Source organism: Leptidea sinapis, chromosome 3, assembly GCF_905404315.1.
Source record: "Leptidea sinapis chromosome 3, ilLepSina1.1, whole genome shotgun sequence".
Lineage (NCBI taxonomy): Eukaryota > Metazoa > Arthropoda > Insecta > Lepidoptera > Pieridae > Leptidea > Leptidea sinapis.
The window spans coordinates 11,841,346-11,865,348 of NC_066267.1; the positions used below are offsets into that span (position 1 = coordinate 11,841,346).

The 24,003-nt window shown below is 33.4% G+C and overlaps 1 protein-coding gene across 9 annotated transcripts in view; it reads right to left on the minus strand.

The window, feature by feature from the left end:
- LOC126979541 (broad-complex core protein isoforms 1/2/3/4/5) overlaps positions 1-24,003 on the minus strand; it is a 145,504-nt gene that overhangs the window by 33,608 nt on the left and 87,893 nt on the right. For 7 of the 9 annotated variants that reach the window (XR_007732839.1, XM_050828892.1, XM_050828891.1 and 4 more), the window contains one exon: positions 2,742-2,776. The gene's annotated coding sequence lies outside the window, so the exon portion shown is untranslated. Of the gene's footprint in view, positions 1-2,741; positions 2,777-18,513; positions 18,668-20,819; positions 21,306-24,003 lie in introns of those variants that run through there. The other 2 variants (XM_050828897.1, XM_050828896.1) reach the window with 2 other exon arrangements.

Here is a 24,003-nt window from a genome sequence, read left to right on the forward strand (position 1 = left end):
CCGAGTTTCGTTCGTAAATAATTTTTTATTTTATGAAAAAGGAGGACAATTGGGTGGGGGACATCTGGTATTTAATAAGCACCGCCGCCCACTATTCGTGTAACACCAGAGGAAACACAGGAGCGTTGCCGGCCTTTAAGGAAGGTACGCGCTTTTTTGAAGGTACCCATGCCGTATCGTCCCGTAAACACTGCACAAGGAAGCTCATTCCACATCTTTGTGATATTTGAAAGAAAATTCCTTGAAAACAGCTCACACATCCAGTAGGTGCGGTGATATTTTCATTAGTTCGAACTAAGACAGAAATAGACCACTTTTATAAGGAAGTGTTTAAAATTAAGCATTTATTTATTTTATTTAAGATGTACCAACAATAACTCAACTTAACTTCTAGGTTGGTTATTCTAATTAGGTACATTCAGCATTTTAATTACGAAAAAATTAAGATACTCAGTAATAAATCTTAATTCTAGAAACTATACAATGTAAATAATTATAAAGTGGTAAGTGTGGAATTACAAAAAATAAAAGTAAGAATTAATAAGTCATTAACAACCTAATACAAAAAATTATCTACCGTGGTCGTTATTTTTTCTAAAACTTTATTTCTAAATGACTTAAACGTGTCGTGAAAAATGTCAACGTCATGTTCGTTGATATCATTGAATGTTGTAGATATTCTATTATAAGGACCGTATTGTTTCGCATTCGTTCGAGAGTAATTATTTGAAAATATTTTATCAATTATGAAGTATTTGTAAGAACATTTAAGCCACATGTCCCAACTAACATATGTTAGGTATAAACAGTCTTATCAAATTCACATAATTACCAATGCACTTCTAATTAAGTTTATTTTCGATTATCAGTAAGAAAACATTTTTATAATAATGATATGTAATGACAGATGTACCATTATTATCTGTGAACTTATAAACGTTGTTTTGATCGACAATCGCAATTAAGATGATCGCTCTGTGTTTTTTTGCTCATTATTATTTCTGCTATAAATGAATGCAATCTTTTTAAAGACTTTATTTTTATGCTTGCAATTTTAATAATTAAATGCTAAAGCTACCACAAATTATTTTTTTGTTTCAATTATTAGAATAAATAGAAATAAATTTGGCTAATGGACATGCATCTCGTGCCACTAAATAAATAAAAATATATAAATAAATAGTTTATTATTAAATTACTGAGACAGTTTATACGTCTAGATAGAGTCTCTTTTTGTTAGACAACCGATGAAAACAATCCAGGAATATTAGTTTAGTGTGCGTGAAAAGCGACGTCTTACAGTCGCGATTTGTATGACACTTTGTGTTAGTGTGCGAGAGTTGGTCAAAATAGAGGTAGTTCGAAACTCAATTTTTTTCGACATTTTCACAACTGTCATAGTCTATCTACACGTATAAATGATTTAAGTAAATTACTAAATCAACGATATATGTACTTGGTTATTTAATTAATAAATCTGTATTGGAATTATTTCCCATATCAATGTGGTTTTAATCGGAGTAGTGTGTTGTTAAAATTAAATATTCCATATTTTTCACAAGGTGACTAATTTCTGCTACCAGTGGATGCCGGCTTGATTATGGGTACTACAACGATGCGTTTATCTGCCGTGAAGCAGTAATGTGTAAGCATAATTGTGTTTCGGTCTGAATTGGACCGTAATTAGTTAGTTATCTTATGACTCAAAGTGACGAGCGCAATTGTAGTGTCTAACAGATTTTTTGGGATTTTCAAGAATCCTGAGCGGCACTGCATAGTCATCGGCAGTGCGTATCAATTCTATAAAAAATTTCTCATGCGTTGATAAAGAAGTTTCTCTTCAATAAAGTAAATTGCTACTACTTAAATCCAACATTCCTTTTTTCATGACATTAAGGGACGAGACGAGCAGGACGTTCAGCTGATTGTTATTAATACGCCCTGCCAATTACACTGCAGTGCCGCTCAGGTTCCTGAAAAACCCAAAATTCTGAGCGGCACTGCAATTGCGCTCGTCACCTTCAGACATATGATTTTAAGTCTCATTTGGCCAGTAATTTCACTAGCTACGGCGCCCTTCAGACCGAAACACAATAATGCTTACAAATTACTGCTTCATGGCAGAAACAGGCGCCGTCTATATTGTATGTCCTAAAGAAGTTTCACTTCTTACCTCTGTATTCTGTTACACAAATATTTTTTTGTTATATAGTTTATTAACATACAACTCAAAGGACTACGACATAATTATTCAAGCCAGCAATTCATCGGAACCAAGATCAGCCACGAATAAAGTATAACTAAGCTAGAGGTCCCGGGTTCGAATCCCGGTAGGTACAAGAATTTATATGATGAATATGGATGTTTGTTTCCGAATCATGGATGTTTAAATGTTTTTATGTATGTTTATAATATGTATTTATATATGTTTAAGTAAGTATATTGTGTTAAATATATCGTTGTCTTGCAACCCATAACACAGGCTATATATGCTTAACTTGGGGACTAAGATAATTTGTGTAAAAAGTGTGTCAATATTATTATTATTCTCTTTATTACAATTTCATCTTATTTTCTACATTTATATATATATATAACATATTTATAAAAAACAATATTACAAATATAAATATAAAAAATAGAGTTATTATTATTATAACAGAGAACGACCATTCGTCTACAAAAGAAGAGAAGCAGTTAAATGATTGATTAAAACAATTTAAACATAAAATCATAATTACCTTAATAATCAGCCGTTTCCTGAACACTCGCGTATCTGTAACAGAAAAGAGCTTCGTCAGTTATCTATAAACAATTAACAACTGTATGTTTTGATGAGCCATCACTTTTAAAACAGTTTACGAAAACTGATGAAGTTGCTATAATGTGATCCATTTAATATAACGTTTATATTCTAATCATAATGGCTTAGATCAGCCTAGCGAAACTCTCTAAGAAAAAAGCGATTCACTCGAATGTATGAAACGTGCAGTCATTGATAGATTGACAGTTGACGGTGATAGCCGAAATCGACTACGTTATGTTGCGGTTTTCAATATCCTTAGTTTAACTTACGGATACATTGCTGTCACCGTTTAATGACAAAATCTTATCTATCCATTGTTATGTCCATGTCAATATTTTATTGAAATGTAAGTAAGCGCAAAAGAATAGATTTGTCTACGTCTAGTAAGTTAAACTAAGGATAGATAGGTTATTGAAAACGGCCGTTAAGCAATTGTTCGCTTTCAAATTTAAATACAGGAATTACTACTATTTCAAACTTATATCAAATACCTGCACGATTCATACTAAACTAAATTTCAACTTTTACTTAGGCAGTCCAGTCTCATTACGTATTATTTACATCCTATTTGGCAGGTGGCGGACGAGCATCGAACCGGGGCCTCCGTGGTGAGAGTCAACGGTTATATTCATTGGGACAATGAACTTGCTTAGAAATGTATAAAAATGGCACCACAGTTTTCTATAAAAATCATTTGTGTTCTCAAAATACATTTGTTTAGAATTCTTATCGACGTCAGTTGTAGTAGGAATTTAATTCTAACAAATACCTTTTGTGTAATGTATACTTCATACATACTATTCTTATTAACCTTCTTTCTAAAACACGATCATTCTTAGGGCAATTGACGAAATTAAAAACGCACAGACCTACAGCAATATAATGGAGTTCCTTTTCAGGTACGTACACACTAGTATGCTGGAAACAGTTTTGTAAAAAAGGTTAAAGTCATCACAGATCTAATAAATAACTATGTTTCTATACTTAAATTACTTACGAACTAGTAAAATTGTACATAATATTTTCATATCTGTCTTTATTAGTAGTTCATATTCAGAAATGTGATATATTATAATATATTTATAGGTTTGTTTATCTTATTAAGGAATGACACATGACATTAGGATAGTTATTGTGACCTTGGTAGTGTTCGACCCCGTCTGACCTCCGTGTATTTAAATGGTTAGATTATTCTAAATATAGAATAGTGCGTATTTGTAAGTAAACATAATTATGATGCCTTCAGTTGTCTGTCAAAGCTAGTAGCACGCCTATCTGTTGAAAATAACACATCGCTACCAATGAAAGCTTATACACGTAAATCGTTACGTAACAGAGCCTTCGAGGCTTCATTCACAACACACACACAGTCCATATTACACACCTACGTACCGCACACACATAGAAACTAGAAGCGCGATTGGCCTACTTTCGCTTTCGTTTGAAGCCTACATAGTTTGAATGCCATTTTCTCGACACGGATTGGTCATTACGTATTTGACCTTACTTACGATTGGATGTCAGTAGCCCATGTACTGCCTGTTTACGGAAATAATGTACTGGCTTCTACGTTTCCGGGGATTTAGACCTTCGGAATGTTTAGGTATTTACGAGGACAGTTAACGTGTTCTGTGTAGGTTTAATTTATATACGATTCGTCCAAAGATCACTTGAAAATATTCATATTAAGATTGATTCCTTCATATTTATTCATCTGGAGATATTTTTGTAAACTTAGGGATTATCTTAAAGTTTGGAATACTGATTTTGAATGATATTATGATGAGCTATGTTATCTAGAGATTTGGTTTGGAACCAGTGGAAAAAAACCAGTGGAATGCTTCTTTGCACAAGATGCCGGCTAGTTTATGGGTACCACAACGGCGCCTATTTCTGCCGTGATGCAGTAATGTGTAAGCATTATTGTGGTTCGGTCTGTAGCTAGTGAAATTACTGGACAAATGAGAGTAAACGATTGTAGTGTCGTTAAGTATTTTTCGGTTTCTCAAGAGTCCTGGGTGACACTGCATTGTTTTGGGCAGGGCGTATCAATGACTATCAGCTGGACGTCCTGCTCGTCTTGGGCGTAGTTAAAGTTGCCGTACTTTGCGACTACAACTGCGGTATCTAGTTGGAGCGCAGCGCAGACCAATCCTTAATCTAAGTTGTCAATATTACATTAACTATGCCCCAGTGACGTTCATTTAACTGTACTAACTTAGGCGTACGACTTGAGTGTATCTACGTTTTTATCAGACGCATAAAAGAATTCATAGTACCTACGTAAAGTCTTTGACCGGGTGAAGAAACTTGCAGAATGAGGAAGAGTTTTATCTATTTGTTTTATATAATAAAGTGTTGTTGAGAAATTGCTTTATTTATTTTAATATTAACTTCCAATTAGTGAGTTCATTTCTATTATAATGATGTTTACGTGTGTTTTGCCCCGACTTCGAGACTTAAAATATGATACTGGGTTCTACATAATAGACTACACATTTTATATATATTCTAGCTGACCCGACACACGTTGTTCTGTATATAATTAAAAAAAATACTGTTTTACAGGAATTTGCCAATAATATTTCACAAAATCAAGAATTATTTCGTAAAAATGCTCCCTGTTGTTATAATGAAATTGTTTCACAGTGGAACTATCAAACCGTGTGTCAATAAATTCTGTCCTAGATAATATGTCCATACAAAACAGATATTGGAAATAAAAATAATTATGTTTTTCCAAATCGAAATAAAAACTATAATATCTCTCAAGTTGGACTAAACTACACTCCATGAAGTAATCCCCATTAAAATCCATTCATTAGTTTAGGAGTCCATCGCGGACAAACAACGTGTCACGTAATTAATATATATAAGATAATGAAAATGGTCATTGTTTGAGGCTCTTTCAAGCCTAAACCACTGACCGTATCGACATGAAACTACCACCATTCGATGCGAAATTTATCCAAGATGGTTTATGGCTACATATTTTTTAATTCCTACATTCCTTCCTTTTAAAATTCGCACAGCGAAGTAAATTCCCTACGAGGTAACTAAATATGTAGGCTGTTCTCTGTGGGATTATCTTCGGTAGTCTTTGGGATTTAAGTAAATTTTTAATCAAGTAGGTGCCTGTCACAAATAAATTGGACGTAGTTCCTGAAATACGTTCCAATCCACAAACATCACATTTTAAGGAATTCGTGTTTAAAGTTTTATGTAATCCATATCTACATGTGGGTTGGGCTACTAAGTCATGATGTCATTTAAATAGTGCCAGTAGGGCTGCCATTTTTTGTCAGTCCGTTAATATGAATCACGTGACCAGTTTTGTGTTCTTAACTCAATTTCGACATGATTGTAGTTTGGAACGTTTTTCTGGAATAGGGAAGAAAAGGGAGAGTTTCTTCCGCCACTTCTTCTCTCTCAGAGCGCAATTTATTTCCGAAGCGGTGGTAGTGTTAGAAATAACATAAAAAATACTTCTAAAAGAATCAATTTTGAAAAAATATCTACCTTTTGGAATAGTACAAACCTCAGTGGTTTTAATGGCTAAGAAAACATTATGTAAAATTTGTATTTTATTAAGAAAATGTAAGTGAAAACTATTAAGTAAGTAAGTAAAGAAGTTCTACAAATAATAACGAAGCCAAAAATGTAGTTCATAAAAATTTTCTGTCTGTTTTTATGTATGTCCGGGCGAAATGCTAAAACTACTGAATATATATTTTGAGGTCGCGAAATACGTACGTACATGTATGTATTTTCTATTATCACTCCAGATGCAACTTTATTTTTCCATGCAGACGACATCGCGGGCAGCAGCTAGTTTATGAAATAAAAAATACATTCACAGGACCGGTATTGTTTTGTTTATGAATGTACATTCTTATAGTTCAGAAATGCGACATAGGTATTGTATATGTACGGACACAAGTCAATAGTTTATGTAGGTATGTCCCACAGTCACTGTAGAAAGATTTTTATAATTGAGTAAGAAATGTGTAAGTTTGAAAATATTTGCAGTAGCTACGTCAGTTATTAGTTTTTTTTTCAAAATAAGGTACGAGATGTGCAGGACGTTCAGCTGATACCCATTACAATGCAGTGCCGCTCAGGATTCTTGAAAAAACCAAAAATTCTGAGCGGCTCTACAATTGCGCTCGTCACCTTGAGACATAAGATGTTAAGTCTCATTTGCCCAGTAATTTCACTAGCTACGGCGCCATTCAGACCGAAACACAGTAATGTTAACACATTACTGCTTCACGGCAGAAATAGGCGGCCATTAATCTATAATCTAGCCGGCTTGGTGTGCAAAGGAGCTTCGCACTCGGTACTACTGGTATTAGTGAAGTAGTCTGGGGCTGACTTGATGGTTGGCAGATCGGCTGTATAATAGAGTTTATATATTATATTCCGGATAAAGTTCTTATCTTTGCGTGTTGATATAATACTTAATTAATAATCTTACCGATCGTCGTGCAGGCCTTTGGGGGAAATCTTTGTCCAAATATGGTAGTGTAGTATAAAACCACGCGGAATTTTAAACTTACGAACAATATGAAGAAAATATTAATTTGAAGGAATCGAACTTTCTAATATTAATTAAATAAAAATGTTTTATGATACAGGTACTTAGATAATTTTCGGTACAGAACCCCATAATACCAGTCAAACTCTATTTCAACTGTTAGAGACGTTAGAGCATTGTAGAGTTCAAACAATGCATTTTGAGCTTTCATTTCAATTCAAGGTTACATCTATATTGTATCAACAGTCATATAATCTAAGCCCACGGTCAATAACTCCTTACTTTCGCTTAAATAGTAAAAAGGATTCTAAAAGAATCACGCATAAGCGATTAGTTTGTCGACCTGTATCGATAAAAGTTCATCGACACACTCGCAAGTATATCGTATGAGTACAACATTATTTGCAATGTTAGAGAGAGCAATTTTCAGATAGACATTCACATTTTGTCTATGTTTGCTCTACTAATATTTATTCAGTGTATTAAAAACGCGATAACTGCATTGCTAGTGATGTGCTGCGGACTATTGTACGATAAATTAAACATGTAGTATTCATAACATAGATGCCAGTATTAATTTCTAATAGCCAACGAGATAATTGGACTAATATGATGAGGAATACAACTAGAATTTGAAAATAAACAGAGAAAAGAAGGAATTTTAAAACATTAGGCAAGTTAATGAAATTAATATAATGATTAAGATTTAGTTTTAAAATTTAAGGTTTTAAATTTATTAATTTCAAAACTAAATCTTATTCATTTAATAATAAACTAGTTAAGTATCCAGTCCCAGAAATGGGTTATTAAAATGGAATTTTCGCAAGATAAAATAAAAAGTAAAAAAATATACTTTAAAATTTCATGAGTGTCTTCATTGATTTGATTGAATTTTGTTTGTATATTCCTTAAGACTTCTTAACGTTAGTCAATAAATTGTTGCCAGGGATTATGCAACACCTCGATTATCGTTTGTCGATAAACACCGCGTCGCATCACTAACCTAGGGCAGGGCATTTATCAAACGCAAAGAGATTGCGAATATGAAAATATCACAGTGATAACGTGTGCCGAATTACTTTAGATTACATTTCACATACTAGATATTTTTTACTTAGAATTAGACGATTTTATAATAGCTACCATTTTGTCAGTTCATTTCCACGTTCTCCTTATTTTTTATGAAAAAAAAAGCATTGAGTCTTCGAGTCGACTGATACTCCTACACTATTAAAGTTAGTTAGTTACTGAAAGACCTGAGGAATCACAGGAGCAGTACCGGCCTTATAGGAGGTAAAACAAGCAAATGTAAAATGTCCATAATGCGCTAATCTTTAAATGTTATACCAGAAATTTGCATGAAAAATAATAGAATATATAGTAGCGTATGTACCAGTTAATTTCCATTTAACGTATAGAATAAAGTGATCTAAAAATAAGCATTTGCAAGTTTTCGTCAATTGTATTTAGTTAGGGACTAAAGTATGCCTTAAATACCAACGGGACAAGATAAGAACTACAACAAGAGATATTATATGAGTGAGGTTTGCATAGTTTCTAACACTTTTTAATCGCGCCAGGCTTGGAATAAAAATATATACTTTCAGCATCACGTGCGGCGGATGGGGTCCTATCATCATAATTCATCATCAGATGCAAGACGTCCACTGCCGGACAAAGGACTCCCCCAAAGATCTCCACAACGATCTGTCCTGCGCTGCCCTCATCCAACGTACTCCGGTGATCTTGACCAGATCGTCGGTCCAACTTGTGGGGGCCCTACCAACGCTGCGTCTTCCGCTACGTGGTCGCCATTCGAGGACTTTTCTGCCCCACCGGCCATCTGTCCGTCGAACTATGTGCGCTGCCCACTGCCACTTCAGTTTCGTAATCATTTGGGGTATGTCAGTGACTTTGGTTCTACTGCATATTCTTCTGATTCGATCTCTAAGAAAAACTCCAAGCTTAGCCAGAGGGCTAATGCCTATAATAATAATAATGGAGAGCCATTGCCCTCTGAGCGACCATACCTATATACAGATATATATACTTATATACTATCAAATAATGATTTCAAATAATAATGGTTCTTCTTAGCAATTTGACTAAACCAGAGTTGAAGCGATGACTTAAAAAAGTAAGTATTAAAAAAAAAGTAATCATGTAATTCTTACGTCCGGACGTATAAAAGTAAACTCTACATATCTAGGTATCAAATATTATAAACACTAACTAAGGATATTGAATCACCACATAAACATTTTGTTTCTTCACAACTGTATTAATGATCAATTATTTATTATAAGGTGTAATAACTAATATAAGTTAATAAATATTCACTTATACCAAACATGCGGATATTAATACCTGATTTTTGCTTAAATAAAAAGCATATAAATGTCCAAGTTGCCCCCCAAGAAGGCACTCAAAACATGCAAAAAATATTGATCAAAATCAGTACTGCCGTTTAGGATTAGTTTATTGTTAAGCCTCACGGATGTTTGCAATAACCTATCTATCCTTAGTTTAACTTACTAGAGGTAAGACAAATCTATCCTTTTACGCTTACGTACATTTCAATAACCTATCGACAAAGCATTGGACTATTACTATACTGGACATAACTATGGATAGACAAGATCTTGTCATCAAACTGTGACAGCAATGTATCCGTTACTAGAGATATGTTATTGAAAACGGCCGTTAGTGTTATGAACACAAATACAGATGAATTTTTCATTACAAGGTGGGGTATTAAAGATATATATTATTTTATATTTATATATTTATCATATTAAAGATTAATTTAATTCATTTAATTTTCTTTTATGAAATTCTTCTATTTTTATTATTTTAGCTCTAAAATTAATATTTGTTCGATTATTTCTTAACTATGGAGTTATGAGAAAGTAATAAGATTGAGGACGAAATGTGCGATCGATTTGATCTCAGTAAAAACCGAAAAGCACGTATAATTGTAACTGCTAACGATTTGAAAATAATATTGGCTTGTTCGTTAAATACTTTCTTAGCAGATTCTATTGGTTAGCGCTTATCAACTGCTTATAGTTTCTTGCACCGCTTCTTCTCTCTCAGAGAGCATTTGTTTCCGAAGCGGTAGTAGCATCTAGTATATGAGAAATGACATCAAAAATCATTCTTAAGGAACCAATTTTGATAAAATAAATGCCTTTTATGCCTTTAGCTTTTTTATGCCCTTTAGCAAGTAATACGCAATTGCGTTGTTCATATGATGCAGTGGGGGGGCGGTATACACTTACAATAATAAATTGCTCTAGTTCTATACACGCTATCTCAATTAGTTGTTCTATAGAGAGATTAACAATATCTCTTCTATTTTTACATTTTAATCTATTATTAATTATAATTAGGGAACCTCCATGTATTGCCCTACTTCTACAAAACGAACTGACCACTTCATGTTCTCTAAAACTAAACTGGAGCTGATGACTCTTACGCCAATGTTCTGTAATACATAATATATCTATATGACAGCAGCTCAAAAACAGTTCAATTTCTAATTCCTTACTTGAGATACCTTGTATATTCTGGTGAACAATATTTATGAGCTTTATATTATGATTATCTATAGCAGTAACATTTATATTTGGTGAATGTTGCCTATTTTGTATGATATGTTACGTAATAACGTAGCAGACCCTCAACATATCCTGATGGAGTGATGAGATGGAGTATGTGGTCAGTACTAGAGTGAGAGCACAGAAACTCCTTAAACTTAGAGAAGAAGATAAACCTCACTCGAACTCCTGAACACCGTGTAAGATCTAAAGTATGTAACTTAAGTTAATGAACTTCAGTAGGGCAAGGGAATCTGAATTAGTCTTGATTTTTCGACCACATTACATGTTGAGGGCACATCATATCAACGAAATTAAGTTATTTAACCTAAGATATTACATTTAAAAAAAAATTCGTGAACGTTGTCAACTCATAAGTTCACGCTTTTTAGAAGAATCTTGTCATGAAAATGAAGAAAAGTCTCGAAGTCTCTCCTACTCTGATTGAATGCCATACATCGATAGTGACAATTGTATTTTTTCTTGTTTTTCTCTGTGGCGTGAAATGTGATTCTGGATTCCATTTTTTAGGGTTTTAAAAAAGTATTACAATTTTTTTTTATAACACAGGATTCCGGCTTGATGGGTACCGCATCCTATGTCTTTTTCCAAGCGCGTCTTTTTCACTCGTCAATCTTACTATGAAATCAATATCTTGCTCTGAGTTGTCGGCACTTCTTCTCATAAAAAACAAAGTATGTAATGAATGAAAGACACTGACAGTTCTGTTTCCATAAACTATTACGTATGCTTTGCTGTTTTACGTTTTATTTCACGTGCTATAAACACCTATTTAACTGTAAGCACAAACAATCGAAATGCCGACGCATCGTTCGTGATAAGGTTGGTCAGTTTAACTTGTACTTAGAAATGGTACGATTTCATTAAGCAATTCGGTTAGTCATCTATCACTTGGAGGGGTCGCCGTGAGAGACTTTACTCGAACAAAGGTTACATAATCAAGCGTGATGGCTCAGTCTCAATCGTTAGCTATAGCTACTCCAAAACTAATGAACGGATTTTAATGGGGATTACTTCATGGAGTGCAGTTTAGTCCAACTTGAGAGATGAGATTGTTTTTATTTCGATTTGGTACCCATAATTATTTTTATTTTTAATATTTGCTTTGTATATATTTTCTATGAGAGAATTTTGTGACGCACGGTTTGACAGTTCTACTGTAAAACTAATCATAATTCTTGATGTTTTGAAATATTATTGGCAAATTCCTATAAAACAGTATTTTTTTTTTATTATATACAGACCAACGTCTGTCGGGTAAGCTAGTGTATTACAAAATATTTCGTGGAAGTGATGTCCTACGGGGATAGACCACCAGAAGTGGCGTCGTGTTTCACTTCTAAGAGACGACACAATTGATCGAGATACATGATATTACTCAGAAAAATATAATTCATAGCTTTCAATGACGACTTGTGTTTATACTATATTTAACAAAGCAAATATTCGTGTTATTTGCTTGTCGATCACATAAAACTACTGAATGGATTTTGATGATTCAAATCGGGGACACTATTTGATTTTAAATTTAATCGGAAACGTTAGATGTTGTACTTTTAGAGGTTCAATAAGCTTGGTTTTAAAAATAAATTAATTCGATTAAATTGTCGCCGAAATCCCATTTATAAGTTGTGATTTAGTTTACTCTCAGACAAGTATCAATCTCTTGCGTGTGAAGTCAAAACACATCTAATATATAAAATTCTCGTGTGTTAAACGTCTCATGGTGTTAAACATTGAACTCCTCCGAAACGGCTTGACCGATTCTCATGAAATTTTGAGTGCATATTTGGTAGGTCTGAGAATCGGACAACATCTATTTTTCATCCCCCTTAATGTTAAGGGTGGTCCACACGAAATTTTATTTTTTTTATTTTTTTTTTGACATTTTTTTTTAAATTTGTTTGATTATGAGTCAGCATTAAAAAATACATACAATTTTAAATTTTCACCCATCTACGATCAATAGTTACTTTTATATCGCGATTTTAATATCGGCAATACAACGTTTGCTGGGTCAGCTAGTATTTATATAAATAAGAACATATTTCACTTGTCCTAACTTTACCAAAGAGACGGTAAAAAAAAAATGTTATTTAAATCCAATGATGGCAGTTAAATAAAAAAAAGATAATTAAAATAACAAGACAATTAAAATGGCTGACCAAAGAGGTCTGGGCGCAATTTAAATTTGAGCGCTCGAATAAAAAAATCGAGTGATATCCAGACTCTCGTCGTATACGAACTTTTCACGATTATTTTCGCTTTAACGCAATATAATAAGTGTTTGTTATTATATTAATGTGCTTAGTATAAGATAATAAAGATTAATTTGATGGGCTATTTTAATAAAATTTTTGAAACAATAAGTTGTGCCCGTTCGCCTTTTAATTCGAGCGCTCGAAGCTCAAAAATCTCCTCTCAGGTCAAACAGTACACTTGATTCGTAATTTTCGACGGGGCAGATACATATCTTTATAAAAGTTAAATGTAGACTTTAGCATCGCCGATTTTCTCTACTTCTTTGTCTCTACACGACGTTTACTAAGCAATTCGATTCTAAACCTAACGATATTCTCCTTTACTTTCAAGTTTATCTTTATTATTCGAAAATTCACACAGGCAGTTAAAACGTGCACAAATATTTCACTCTTGTTACCTAGGTCATAATGTATATAAATTTCCATTAAATGCTAAAGAGCTGCAGATATTACTTGTTATTAATAGATTTGTGGGTTTTTGTTTGGTATCCTGTTTGGTGACAAGTCTAGCCAGTTGGTACAGTCACGTACATATTATGTATTAAATATTTATATAACTACTTATTTTATTTGGAAAACTTACAGTGTTACAATAACTTAATTACTATACAATAGTAAGAACATTTTACACCATTTAAAGTTTTCTACGAGAATCCGTCTTCAGAATTTTGTTGTTTCACGTATTGCTATTTATTTTTAATATCAGGACGAGCGAGCCTTGCTCGGATTTTTAAGAATGTACAAAACTTGAACAAAAAAATTTAATAGGACATCTGGATTCGAACCGGGGTTTTCTGCTTTCCGGATCACCCAATGTTCCATCTCAGCTATTATAGTCTTGTATATAGTGGCGAAATTTACCTTTGTATGCTACTGTTATTGTAGCTGTTTCTCATTAAAACTACATTTTTTTTCAAATTTAAACAGTTTGATCAATTTATTTCCCCCGAAAATACTTGTAAATACTGTTTACTAAATTTTATGAAAATCGTCAGAGCCGTTTCCGAGATTCAGATTATATATACAAGAAATGCCCGTTAAAAGATATAAGATATGTCACTCCTATCCGATCAATTGACATATCATTTATTTTTTCTGGACCAATTAAAATGTGTAGTGATTTGAATAAATAAATAAAAAGTTAAATGTTTTATTTCAAATGTTTAATGTACAGACACGATATGGTTAAGATTTTATTGTGGATGTGAAGAATAACAGATATGGAAATACATTAAATAAGTATAAAATAAAATGAAACTACAGCGTCGTCTTAAACGTCTTAAAATGATTAAGGCCTGGGATATATTTTAGTACACACTTAGTTTTAGTACACACAAATGGCTTAAATCAGAAAATAAAAAAAAAAACAGCCCAGCAATTGTTCAGATAAATATTGTTGTAACACTTTTGTAGTTCACTGTACTACACAATTCGAGGAAAATATGTAGTGCTATATTATGCAGTAATTAATTTGTTATTGCTAAAAACTATAACCTTTTTAAAATATCTATTTGAGTTAATTTAGACATTGCATTCTAACTGCCACGATAATAATGCTCACACTACGTCATAGGTCGTTTTGTAATGTGTTAGAACATATACAGCACTATCAAATTTTCAAAGATAAAAAAATGCATTATTCGAGGTGAAAATTTCTTCTGTCGTGAGCTCCTGTTTTATTATCTGCATGGTGGCCATTTTGAAAGATATACTCTTGTTCACTATTTATTGTTATAGCGGCAATAGTAATATACACTCTGACAAAATTTCAGCTATTTAACTATTGTGGTTTATGAGAGACAGCCTGCTGACAGACAGATGGACGGACAGTAAACTCTTAACAATAGGTTTCCCGTTGTAACTGACGATAATACTATCAGAGCATTGTATTTGAACAATGTTCGGCTGATTAAGATATCTGTCTTACATAATATCTATTAAGATAATAATGTGATTACTCGATATAAACAACATTTGGATATAAGAACGGTGACCACTTACCAACATTCGCTTCAGAAATTAGTTTGTACTACTTCATAAAAAACTTCAATAAAATTTCATAAAACAAAGTTCTCCTCCGCGTCTGTCTGTCTGTCTTTTCGCGATAAACTCAAAAACTACTGCTTCGATTTTCATGTTGTTTTCACCAATCGATAGCGTACTTCTCGAGGAAGGTTTTAGTATATAATTTGTTAAGTTTTTGTGAACATTTTTGTATACATTAACGATATTTGTTGGAGGTGTCGGAAAATATAAGCCGTCTGGGAGCTTTCAACGAAAACGCTGTCTAAGCCCTTAGAGATAAAACATATTAATGTATGTTGGAATTGTGTATCTTATATAGGTCTTCAGAAAAGACCCCGATGCCATACATCTATCTCCTAAGGAAAACTTACTATATCCTTTTTAATGTTAATGTAAACACTTTCATAATAAAGTCCCAGCCACTGTTCAGGCATTATCAATAAACAAATTTAAATGTTTCATTAAATAATGGCTCTGTCGTAAATCCTACTACTCCACAGCTATAAAAAATCTAAGTGATCGGACAGCGTGCGACTAGATTATGATTATTTTATAGCAATAGCAATGACAGTACAACATTATATATTATTAAGTGCATAAAAAGAATGCTGGGAGAATTTCTTGCGCCACTTCATCTCATCTCAGTGTGCCATTTGTTTCCAAAGCGGTAGTAGTATCTAGTATATTAGAAATGACATCAAAAGGAATTTTAAAGGAATCGATTTTGAGAAAATAAATGCCTTTTATGCCTTTCTACATTAGAATACATGAAGGCGCACATCGGGAGCACTAGGGTTGTAACACATTTTTGTGTAAGTTTTAATTTTTCTTATAGTATCTAGTCCGTGAAATGATAAAATCATTTGTATATACATATATCCGTAAGTATATACTTTAAATTTAGGAATGGTTGTGTGTTGATACAGCTGTGTACTACAATATTTAACGTTTTAGAATTCAATGCGAAATTATATTTTTGTAACAATTGGATGATCTTGAACGTATGTCATTCGTGTCTTAAGGACGCAACGTTTTTCTCATCAATGACAAATATACCATTGTTAATACAATTACAGACACTATACAAATACCATTAGAATTAATAAATTTTGAATGATTTTGAATTAATTGATTACCAGTAGGAGGCTCCTTTGCACAGGAAGCCGGCTAGATTATGGGTACCACAACGGCGCCTATTTCTGCCGTGAAGCATTAATGTGTTACTGTGTTTCGGTCTGAAGGGCGCCGTAGCTAGTGAAATTAATGGGCAAATGAGACTTAACTCCTTATGTCTCACGGTGACGAGCGCAATTGTAGTGCCGCTCAGAATTTTTTGATTTTTCAAGAATCCTGAACGGCACTGCATTGTAAAGTAGGTAGGGCGTATCAATTACCATCACCTGAACGTCCTACTCGTCTCGTCCCTTATTTCCTTAAATATCAAACAAGAAACTATACAATTGAAACTTAATCAAATGAAAAAAAAAATTGTAAAATACTAGATAATTTATACGTCTAGATAGAGTCTCTCGCTATTTGACTACCGATAATAACAGGCCAGGAATAGTAGTTTAGTGTGCGTGACAAGCTACGTCTTACACTCGCGATTTGTATGACCATTTGTGTCGGTGTGCGTGAATTGCTCAGAATAGAGGTTAGTTCTAAATTAATTTTTTTCTCGACATTTTCACTGTTTTCATAGTCTATCTACTATCAACGTATAAATGTTCTAATACATTTTGGGTGTTTACAAAAACGACAGCGACGTTGCATAGTTCAAAAAACGTTATATTTAATAGACTGTGCTTTTCGAATTTAAACTTTAGATTCCAAACTTCCCCACATTGTCTAACCAATTAGAAAAATACATTTTCTGTTGGCCCACATAAAAACCTAACTTGGTAAAAATCTTACAGTTCAAAGTGTATTTATTTTATTTAAATAGCGCAAGTATTTACGTTAAGAGGAATAAAACGATTTAAACATACCTACGAATTGAGAACCTCCCCTTTTTTGAAGTCGATTAAAAGGGTAAAAATTTCAGTTACATTTACATACGTTTTAATATTGTTAATAAAAGAGAAATTCACTGGAAAAGATATCAATGGAGTTAATAAGAATGTTTCTCCTATTATTTCTTCATATTTGAATATTTCTTTGGGAATCCAAAACATTTTAGCGAAAATTGGAGCTCTTTGCTCCAAAAAAAAAAAAAAGGAAAGCTAATAATATTTCTGTACATTTAAGTATATCGTATAAATTTACGAATTAATTCATTCGTATGTTTCCGAAGGATTTACGTTCAGCTTATGATTGGTTTCCCAAAAATACAATAAACTGAAAGGTCTTTTCATATAAACCGGATCAGATATTAAAATAGATTTTTTTTTAAGTATATTAAGAATTCTTTAATACTTAGCATCTGATGTGTTACATGGTTACAAGTTTATTTGTAACGTTATGTCTTGTTTAAGATGTTTTTTTGAAATATTTAAATAAAAAACAAAACAACTTATAAGTAACTATATATCCTTCAAGGTTTATGTGAAGGATACTAAAAATATATTACTGTAATGTGTTAGAGAGTAAATTATTAGCAAAGTATTGTTTAGAATAGTTTCGCTAATGTTATCTTTGTGATAAATTTGAATATTAGATTTTGGCCAACCTTGACACAGTAATATTGGAATTACGTATGTAGTGACAGCTAGAGAATTATATATTGGTTAGTTAATATAGAATTCGAATAATTTAAGATTACTCGAGTTAATAAAATTTAAAAAAAAATATTAAAACCTGTTATGGTATTGCGACGAAATGAAAATATTTCAAACAAACGAAAACTTTGTTTTAAACTTTTTACCTTCAAACTAACATGTTCTAAATCAGCAACTTGTAAGTTACTCTTTAAAAAAGTAAGAATAAAAAATAACTTGTTAAAATAAATAATAAATTTAATCATATAATATCTACTGGAGATAATAATCTTCTATAGAGCAATATTAGATGTTAGTCTACACTAGTTATTTGAAATAATGAACCGTTTATTAGGTCCGATCTCTGGAATTCTAGAATAAGCGAATTTTCTAATTCAATTTAACTTATCAAAATCCACTTGGATCCAAACAATCGGGCGTTGTTCGCAATTAGGTTATCCGGAACAGTCTTACATATTTTTGTGCAAATAAAATTATCATTGCGACCTTGCTCCCAGATATCGCCAAAAATTAACTTCACCAAGATTATCATAATCGCAACACTCACCACAGTATCACTCCATGTATCCACACACAACACTGCACTATAATTATTAAAAATAAAAGTGTTCATACATGATCTGTGCTTGTGCTTGGTCGGTTTGATCTAGTATGTAGTGGCAGTGCACTTCGCGCACTGGCCGGCCGCTGCCGACTGTCAGCGCGCACGCAATATTTGACAGGTCCCCCCGCGCCGAAAATGCCGCGAAAAAATGGCGGCAGATTGCGTTATCCTGAAGGGGTGCGTACGCTGAGGCTGTATGCTAATCTGTGCTCCCTTTTTTCCGGGGTAGGGTGGGATGCAATTAAAAGCCGCGCGTGCGTGGGGCCGCGATTAGAACGGAGACGGCCGGAATGAGTCTGTCAATGTTTTATATTTTTTTCCTAGTCTGGCTCTAGCAGTTAGAAGCTACATCGATCGGCGTCTGCACTCGCAACGAATTAGTTTTTTGTTTCATTTTCCGAACGCAACAGTCGCATCTCCTTACAAATATTACGTCTTCAAATGTAGCTCCGATAGCAATCTTAGATATTTTCCGACTGATAGAGACCCTCGTGTATATAAGTATTTTATGTTTCGCTTATTTCAAACTTTAATAAGCTATATTTTTTTTTGAGTGAATAAACAATAGTGTAGCGATGTTTTGAACTTTTTATACTGCCAAATGTAAAGTACAAAATGTAAATTAAGGACTTAAAACGATTTTTAAAAATAGATTTTACTTATTTCACTCCTATTTAAGAGTTTTTAACCCGCGCGTTCCTTTCATCCGCCGCCATAAAGTTTTCGATTTTACTATTGCAGTTGGTAAGATTATAATATTGTTGTACATTGAAGCTCTTTTTATACTCATTTAGGAAGAGATTCGGGTTAAAAGTCTGTGGTAAATACGGGAATAAACTAAAATTAAAATAAATAATATTATTCATAGGAATTAACTTCGTAATACATACTGACAAAATCTTGTTATTGCTCTAAATATATTTAGAATAATAAAGAGTTTTGACAGATGTAGGGAAAGTGACACAGAGGGATATGAAACTATTTAAAACGGAAGTTTGTTCGTATTATCAATACTGTTTCAAATATCCTAAAATCCCAAAGAAATAAGACGGAGCGTTTTAGGAACTAGATTATTTAGGGGCCTAAAGCCATCTGATAAAATAAACTTGAAATTACAATAGCATACTTACAGAATAGGAATTGTCAAAACGAATAGAACGGGTTGCGAAAACATCTGTTGTCTATGACAACTCGCTTACAATAGCTGAGGGTCCTGCAACGGTGAGGATGCTGCAAGCTCGCTGCGACTTACGTAGCTCGCACCTCGTGGCGAGTGTGCACTCGGCTTTATTAGAAGTGGGAACGTAGCAACAGACGTTCGAATTGCGTTCTTATTTTAAAATATGAATTTAATGGAGGGAAAGTTTTTTTATTAATTCCCAATAATGTATTACAACTATAAGAGAAGTATATCATTGAAATTCGAATTAGCTTGTGATTTTATTTTTTAATGGTACCTTCAAAAAAAGCGCGTACACCTTCCTTATAGGCCGCCAACGCTCCTGTGATTCCTCTGGTGTTGCAAGAGAATTTGGGCGGCGGTGATCACTAAACACCAGGTGACCCGTACGCTCGTTTGGCCTCCTTTTTCCATAAAAAAAACTACTTTGATGTCAGGAATGGCGGTGTTAATAACTTTCAAATTATTTTCTATGTCAATACTTGACTTAGAAAAAGTTAAATTTAATAATTACAAATTAAAGCAAAACAATTTTTTTTATTTTCATAAAATCAAACGTGATTTTTCAGAATAAAAAACAAATACCGATAATATTAAGATCATTGACGAGTTTCTAGATGCAATTGTTTATTATTTTTTAAGTGACATACTAGTAAGCTAAATTAAAAAAATATTAAAGCATATCTATTTTTTTATTTTACAAAATCAATCATAAATAAAAACAGTAAAGAAAGATTTATGTAATGTGTCAATAAAATCCCCACGAGTAAGTTTTTTTTTAAAAGAAACATCAGTTAGGTCAACGCACTGTCAAATTAATTAGTTATGCGAAATCTTGAATGGCCGAGCTCAGGCCGCACTTGCATCTCAGCTTGGCGAACTACTCCCCTTAGTGTTACGTGTTTACATTAACATTATAATATGTAACTTAAAAATGAATTAACAATTGCACAAAACTCTAAAAATACGTTGAGAATTATTATAACTATCGGACACTTTTTATTTAAATTATTATTAAAGTTCTAATTTAAATTGATCTGAAGCAAATTATTACAAAATAAATACTCACCTTATCGCCTGCTTGCGTCTTCAATTTAAAAGTAAAACAATAAAATAGAATATAAACGTCACAAAATGTCAATGTTCAGTTAACACGAGAGTAAAACTTAACGTAACGAAAATTCGACTAGAATAGTTTGAGAAGTTCCGATGTCCAATAGGATCGAGGAAATGCGAGCTCGACCAATCAGTCACGAGGCGTCAGTCCACACACGCGGCCTCACACACGCACGGCAAAACTTTACAACAACTTTCCCAGAAACTTTTCAGAATTAACTTAAAAAAAGACCCGAGTGAGGCTTGTGTCAATTTTAATTGCGCGAGTTTTTTTTGTCGGAACGTCCACCCATCCGGTCGGGTCCGGCCGGTCTGTGATATTAACACGAGCCGCGTCCACCTTTTGTAATGAAACGTTCACACATGCTTCCGCATTACCGTCCGATGCCATCAATAATGAAGCCGGGCGGGAAAAACAAAACGGGCCACCTCTCCCGCCGAGGTGCCCGCCGACACTACAGCCTCCTCGTCAAAGATCAGAATTGCATATCTGGGTTGCGTTAATGAGCGGGGGGGTGTTTGAGTGGGGGGGCGAAAAAGTGGCACCGCTCGCGCGCGAATATAAATTCATCGCCAAAAAATCATTACGCGGGGGTGGTATTACGGCTCTCTCTGCGCGAGTTTGTTCCTATAGTTTTTAAATCGGGCGCTCACTCAGCGGGCCGGCGCTGCGCCGCGCACCCGCGGTACACTGCCGCTAAGTGTGCGCTGTCCTAAACTATCACGCATGCACTATCCGAACTTTAAGAAGCCGCCCACACGAACTTTACTTGCGTGCCCAGTAGCGGACTTACTTATGACGTCATACGCATGACATTCCAAATGGGCGGGAAATTCTGTTATTATGATTTCACACACCAGGGTTGTTATATTTGTGTTATTTTTTGTTTTTAACAAAAATACGAAAGGAATTATATTATCAAAATAATCTTAATATAAAATACATAGTATGAATTCCTTACCTTTGGCGGGAAATAGTACTTTGAGCGAATGTTCTGGAAGTCGTGTAGAATTCGATATTCGAATTTTCGGCGGGAAACCTCCGAGCTAGCTGTTTCCGTAGCTTATTCAGTAGGAAATTATGTAAGTATATGCGAATTCTTTCGACGACGATCGTAATCAATTTGTGCGTAGGAAGTGGTACACCGCACACATGTGTAGTCGGGGCGAGAGGGGGAGTCGCTACAAGGGGGGAAGGGGGAGGTGTAGGATTGTCACTGTGTGCGAGTCAAATTAAATCTAATACAAAATTGCGTTTTATGTGAACGCTAGTTGAGAGTGTGTGTGGGGGCGCACAATGCTAACTTGTTAGTACAATCAGGTCGATTATCGAAATTTTTTTTTTTATATTAACTAATGTTTTAAAAATAAAGTAACTCCTTTGTATTCGGAGTGTTGCGGTACTTGAAGCTAGATACAGTCGCGCTGGTAACTAACATTTAATAAGGATATCTGATATTAAGCTTACATCAAAGATATTTTGATATAATGCAGTTTACTTTAAATATTTATACGCCAAGTATATGTAGCATTCATACATTTTTATTATATCATTACTATAAGACAAATATTTAATTATTTTCTTCATCAAAGGTTAAATACGTCACGTGAAGCATTTCACAATCTGTGGGCGGAAACGATGGTCTAGGATTAACGTATTTATACGTGACACATATATCACTCAATATACATCAATATGTTTATAACTAAATAACAACATTATTTTACTGAATCAATAAAATTAATAATTTTTGGTCTCAATTTTCTTTTTGTTCATTTCTTTTTATTATTATTTCAGAAAGACATTTAGTTAAACATTAATCGGGTTTAAAAAATATAACATTATTAACCTATAGTTTCCTAAAGCTTCATTTATTAAACATATAAATATGAGAAATCTCGCTTAAAACGGGTAACTATGCCGAAGGGTTAACAGATTTAAATAGTAAAATTACACCAAGAACAAAAAAGCAATTTAATCCAATACATCGTAACAACATCCATCTATATTAATAATTTGTAATATAAACTTAAAATTTCTTGCAGTAATCTTTCATATTTTATATTAAAAATATATTTTCTGTGCAATGTACTAATTAGTACCATCATAATAATAATATTGGTATTGTGTGGTGCAGTCGCTACGAACCCGCTACGATGTAGTAACTACATTATGAGATTAAATGGAGTTACGTGTCGATAATTTATTTTATTTTTCGAAATTATTGCATATTTACTATTTCTTTTGTCTGAGTAATATTCTTATTTATTCAAAATTAATTTCTAAATTATAATTATATTATAATTTATATTTTAATTAACATCATACACAATTAATATTAAGAAAATTTAATGATGTAGGCGTTACTTTCCGGAAATCCATAATTATCCAAATATTTTGAGTTTTCTTTAGTGTTGATTCCGCCATTAAACAATTCGACACGTGTTTCGCCTCTGCACGAGGCATCCTCAGGAGATGTTGACTCGATTCTCTGGCAGGAGACAACTCAGTCTTTTATATTAAGCTAGGTAATATTTTCTTTTTTAACTTCAACTGGCATATTTTTCATTAAACTTTTACCAACAATTTGAAAATGTTTTTTTTATACTTTGGGTTCTGTATCTAAATCAATTTTTATTAAATTTTACTCAGATTAAAATATTAGAAACTAAAATAGCTTTAAACAAAGTAGACAAGTCAAACCCGCGCCGAACAAACGCCTTAATCTAAATAAACACAAAGACTAAGGCATCAATATCTTACAAGAATTATAAATAATTAATTACTAATTCATTAATTATGCATTTGACTGTACTTTAAAACTCACACAGGCTTAATGTTAAAAATGAATTACCAACACAACGAGGCTGCCCCCTCGCTACTCATTTTCATTCCGATGTTTTTGGGTTTTTGCGCAGAGTACACCCGTCGCTACCCGCGCCTCCCACCACCCCATCAAAATAGGATATATTTTTATGTTTTATTTGCCCGGAAGCCTTAGTTGCATGTTTATTAGAAGTTTTTATTAGTAGAACAATATGACGATCCATGATTTGTGTTGGTTCTGGTATTGCTACGAGTACAGTCACGGAAGCTTTTGTAGCGGGCTCGATATGCATAAAGAGTTATACGTTTC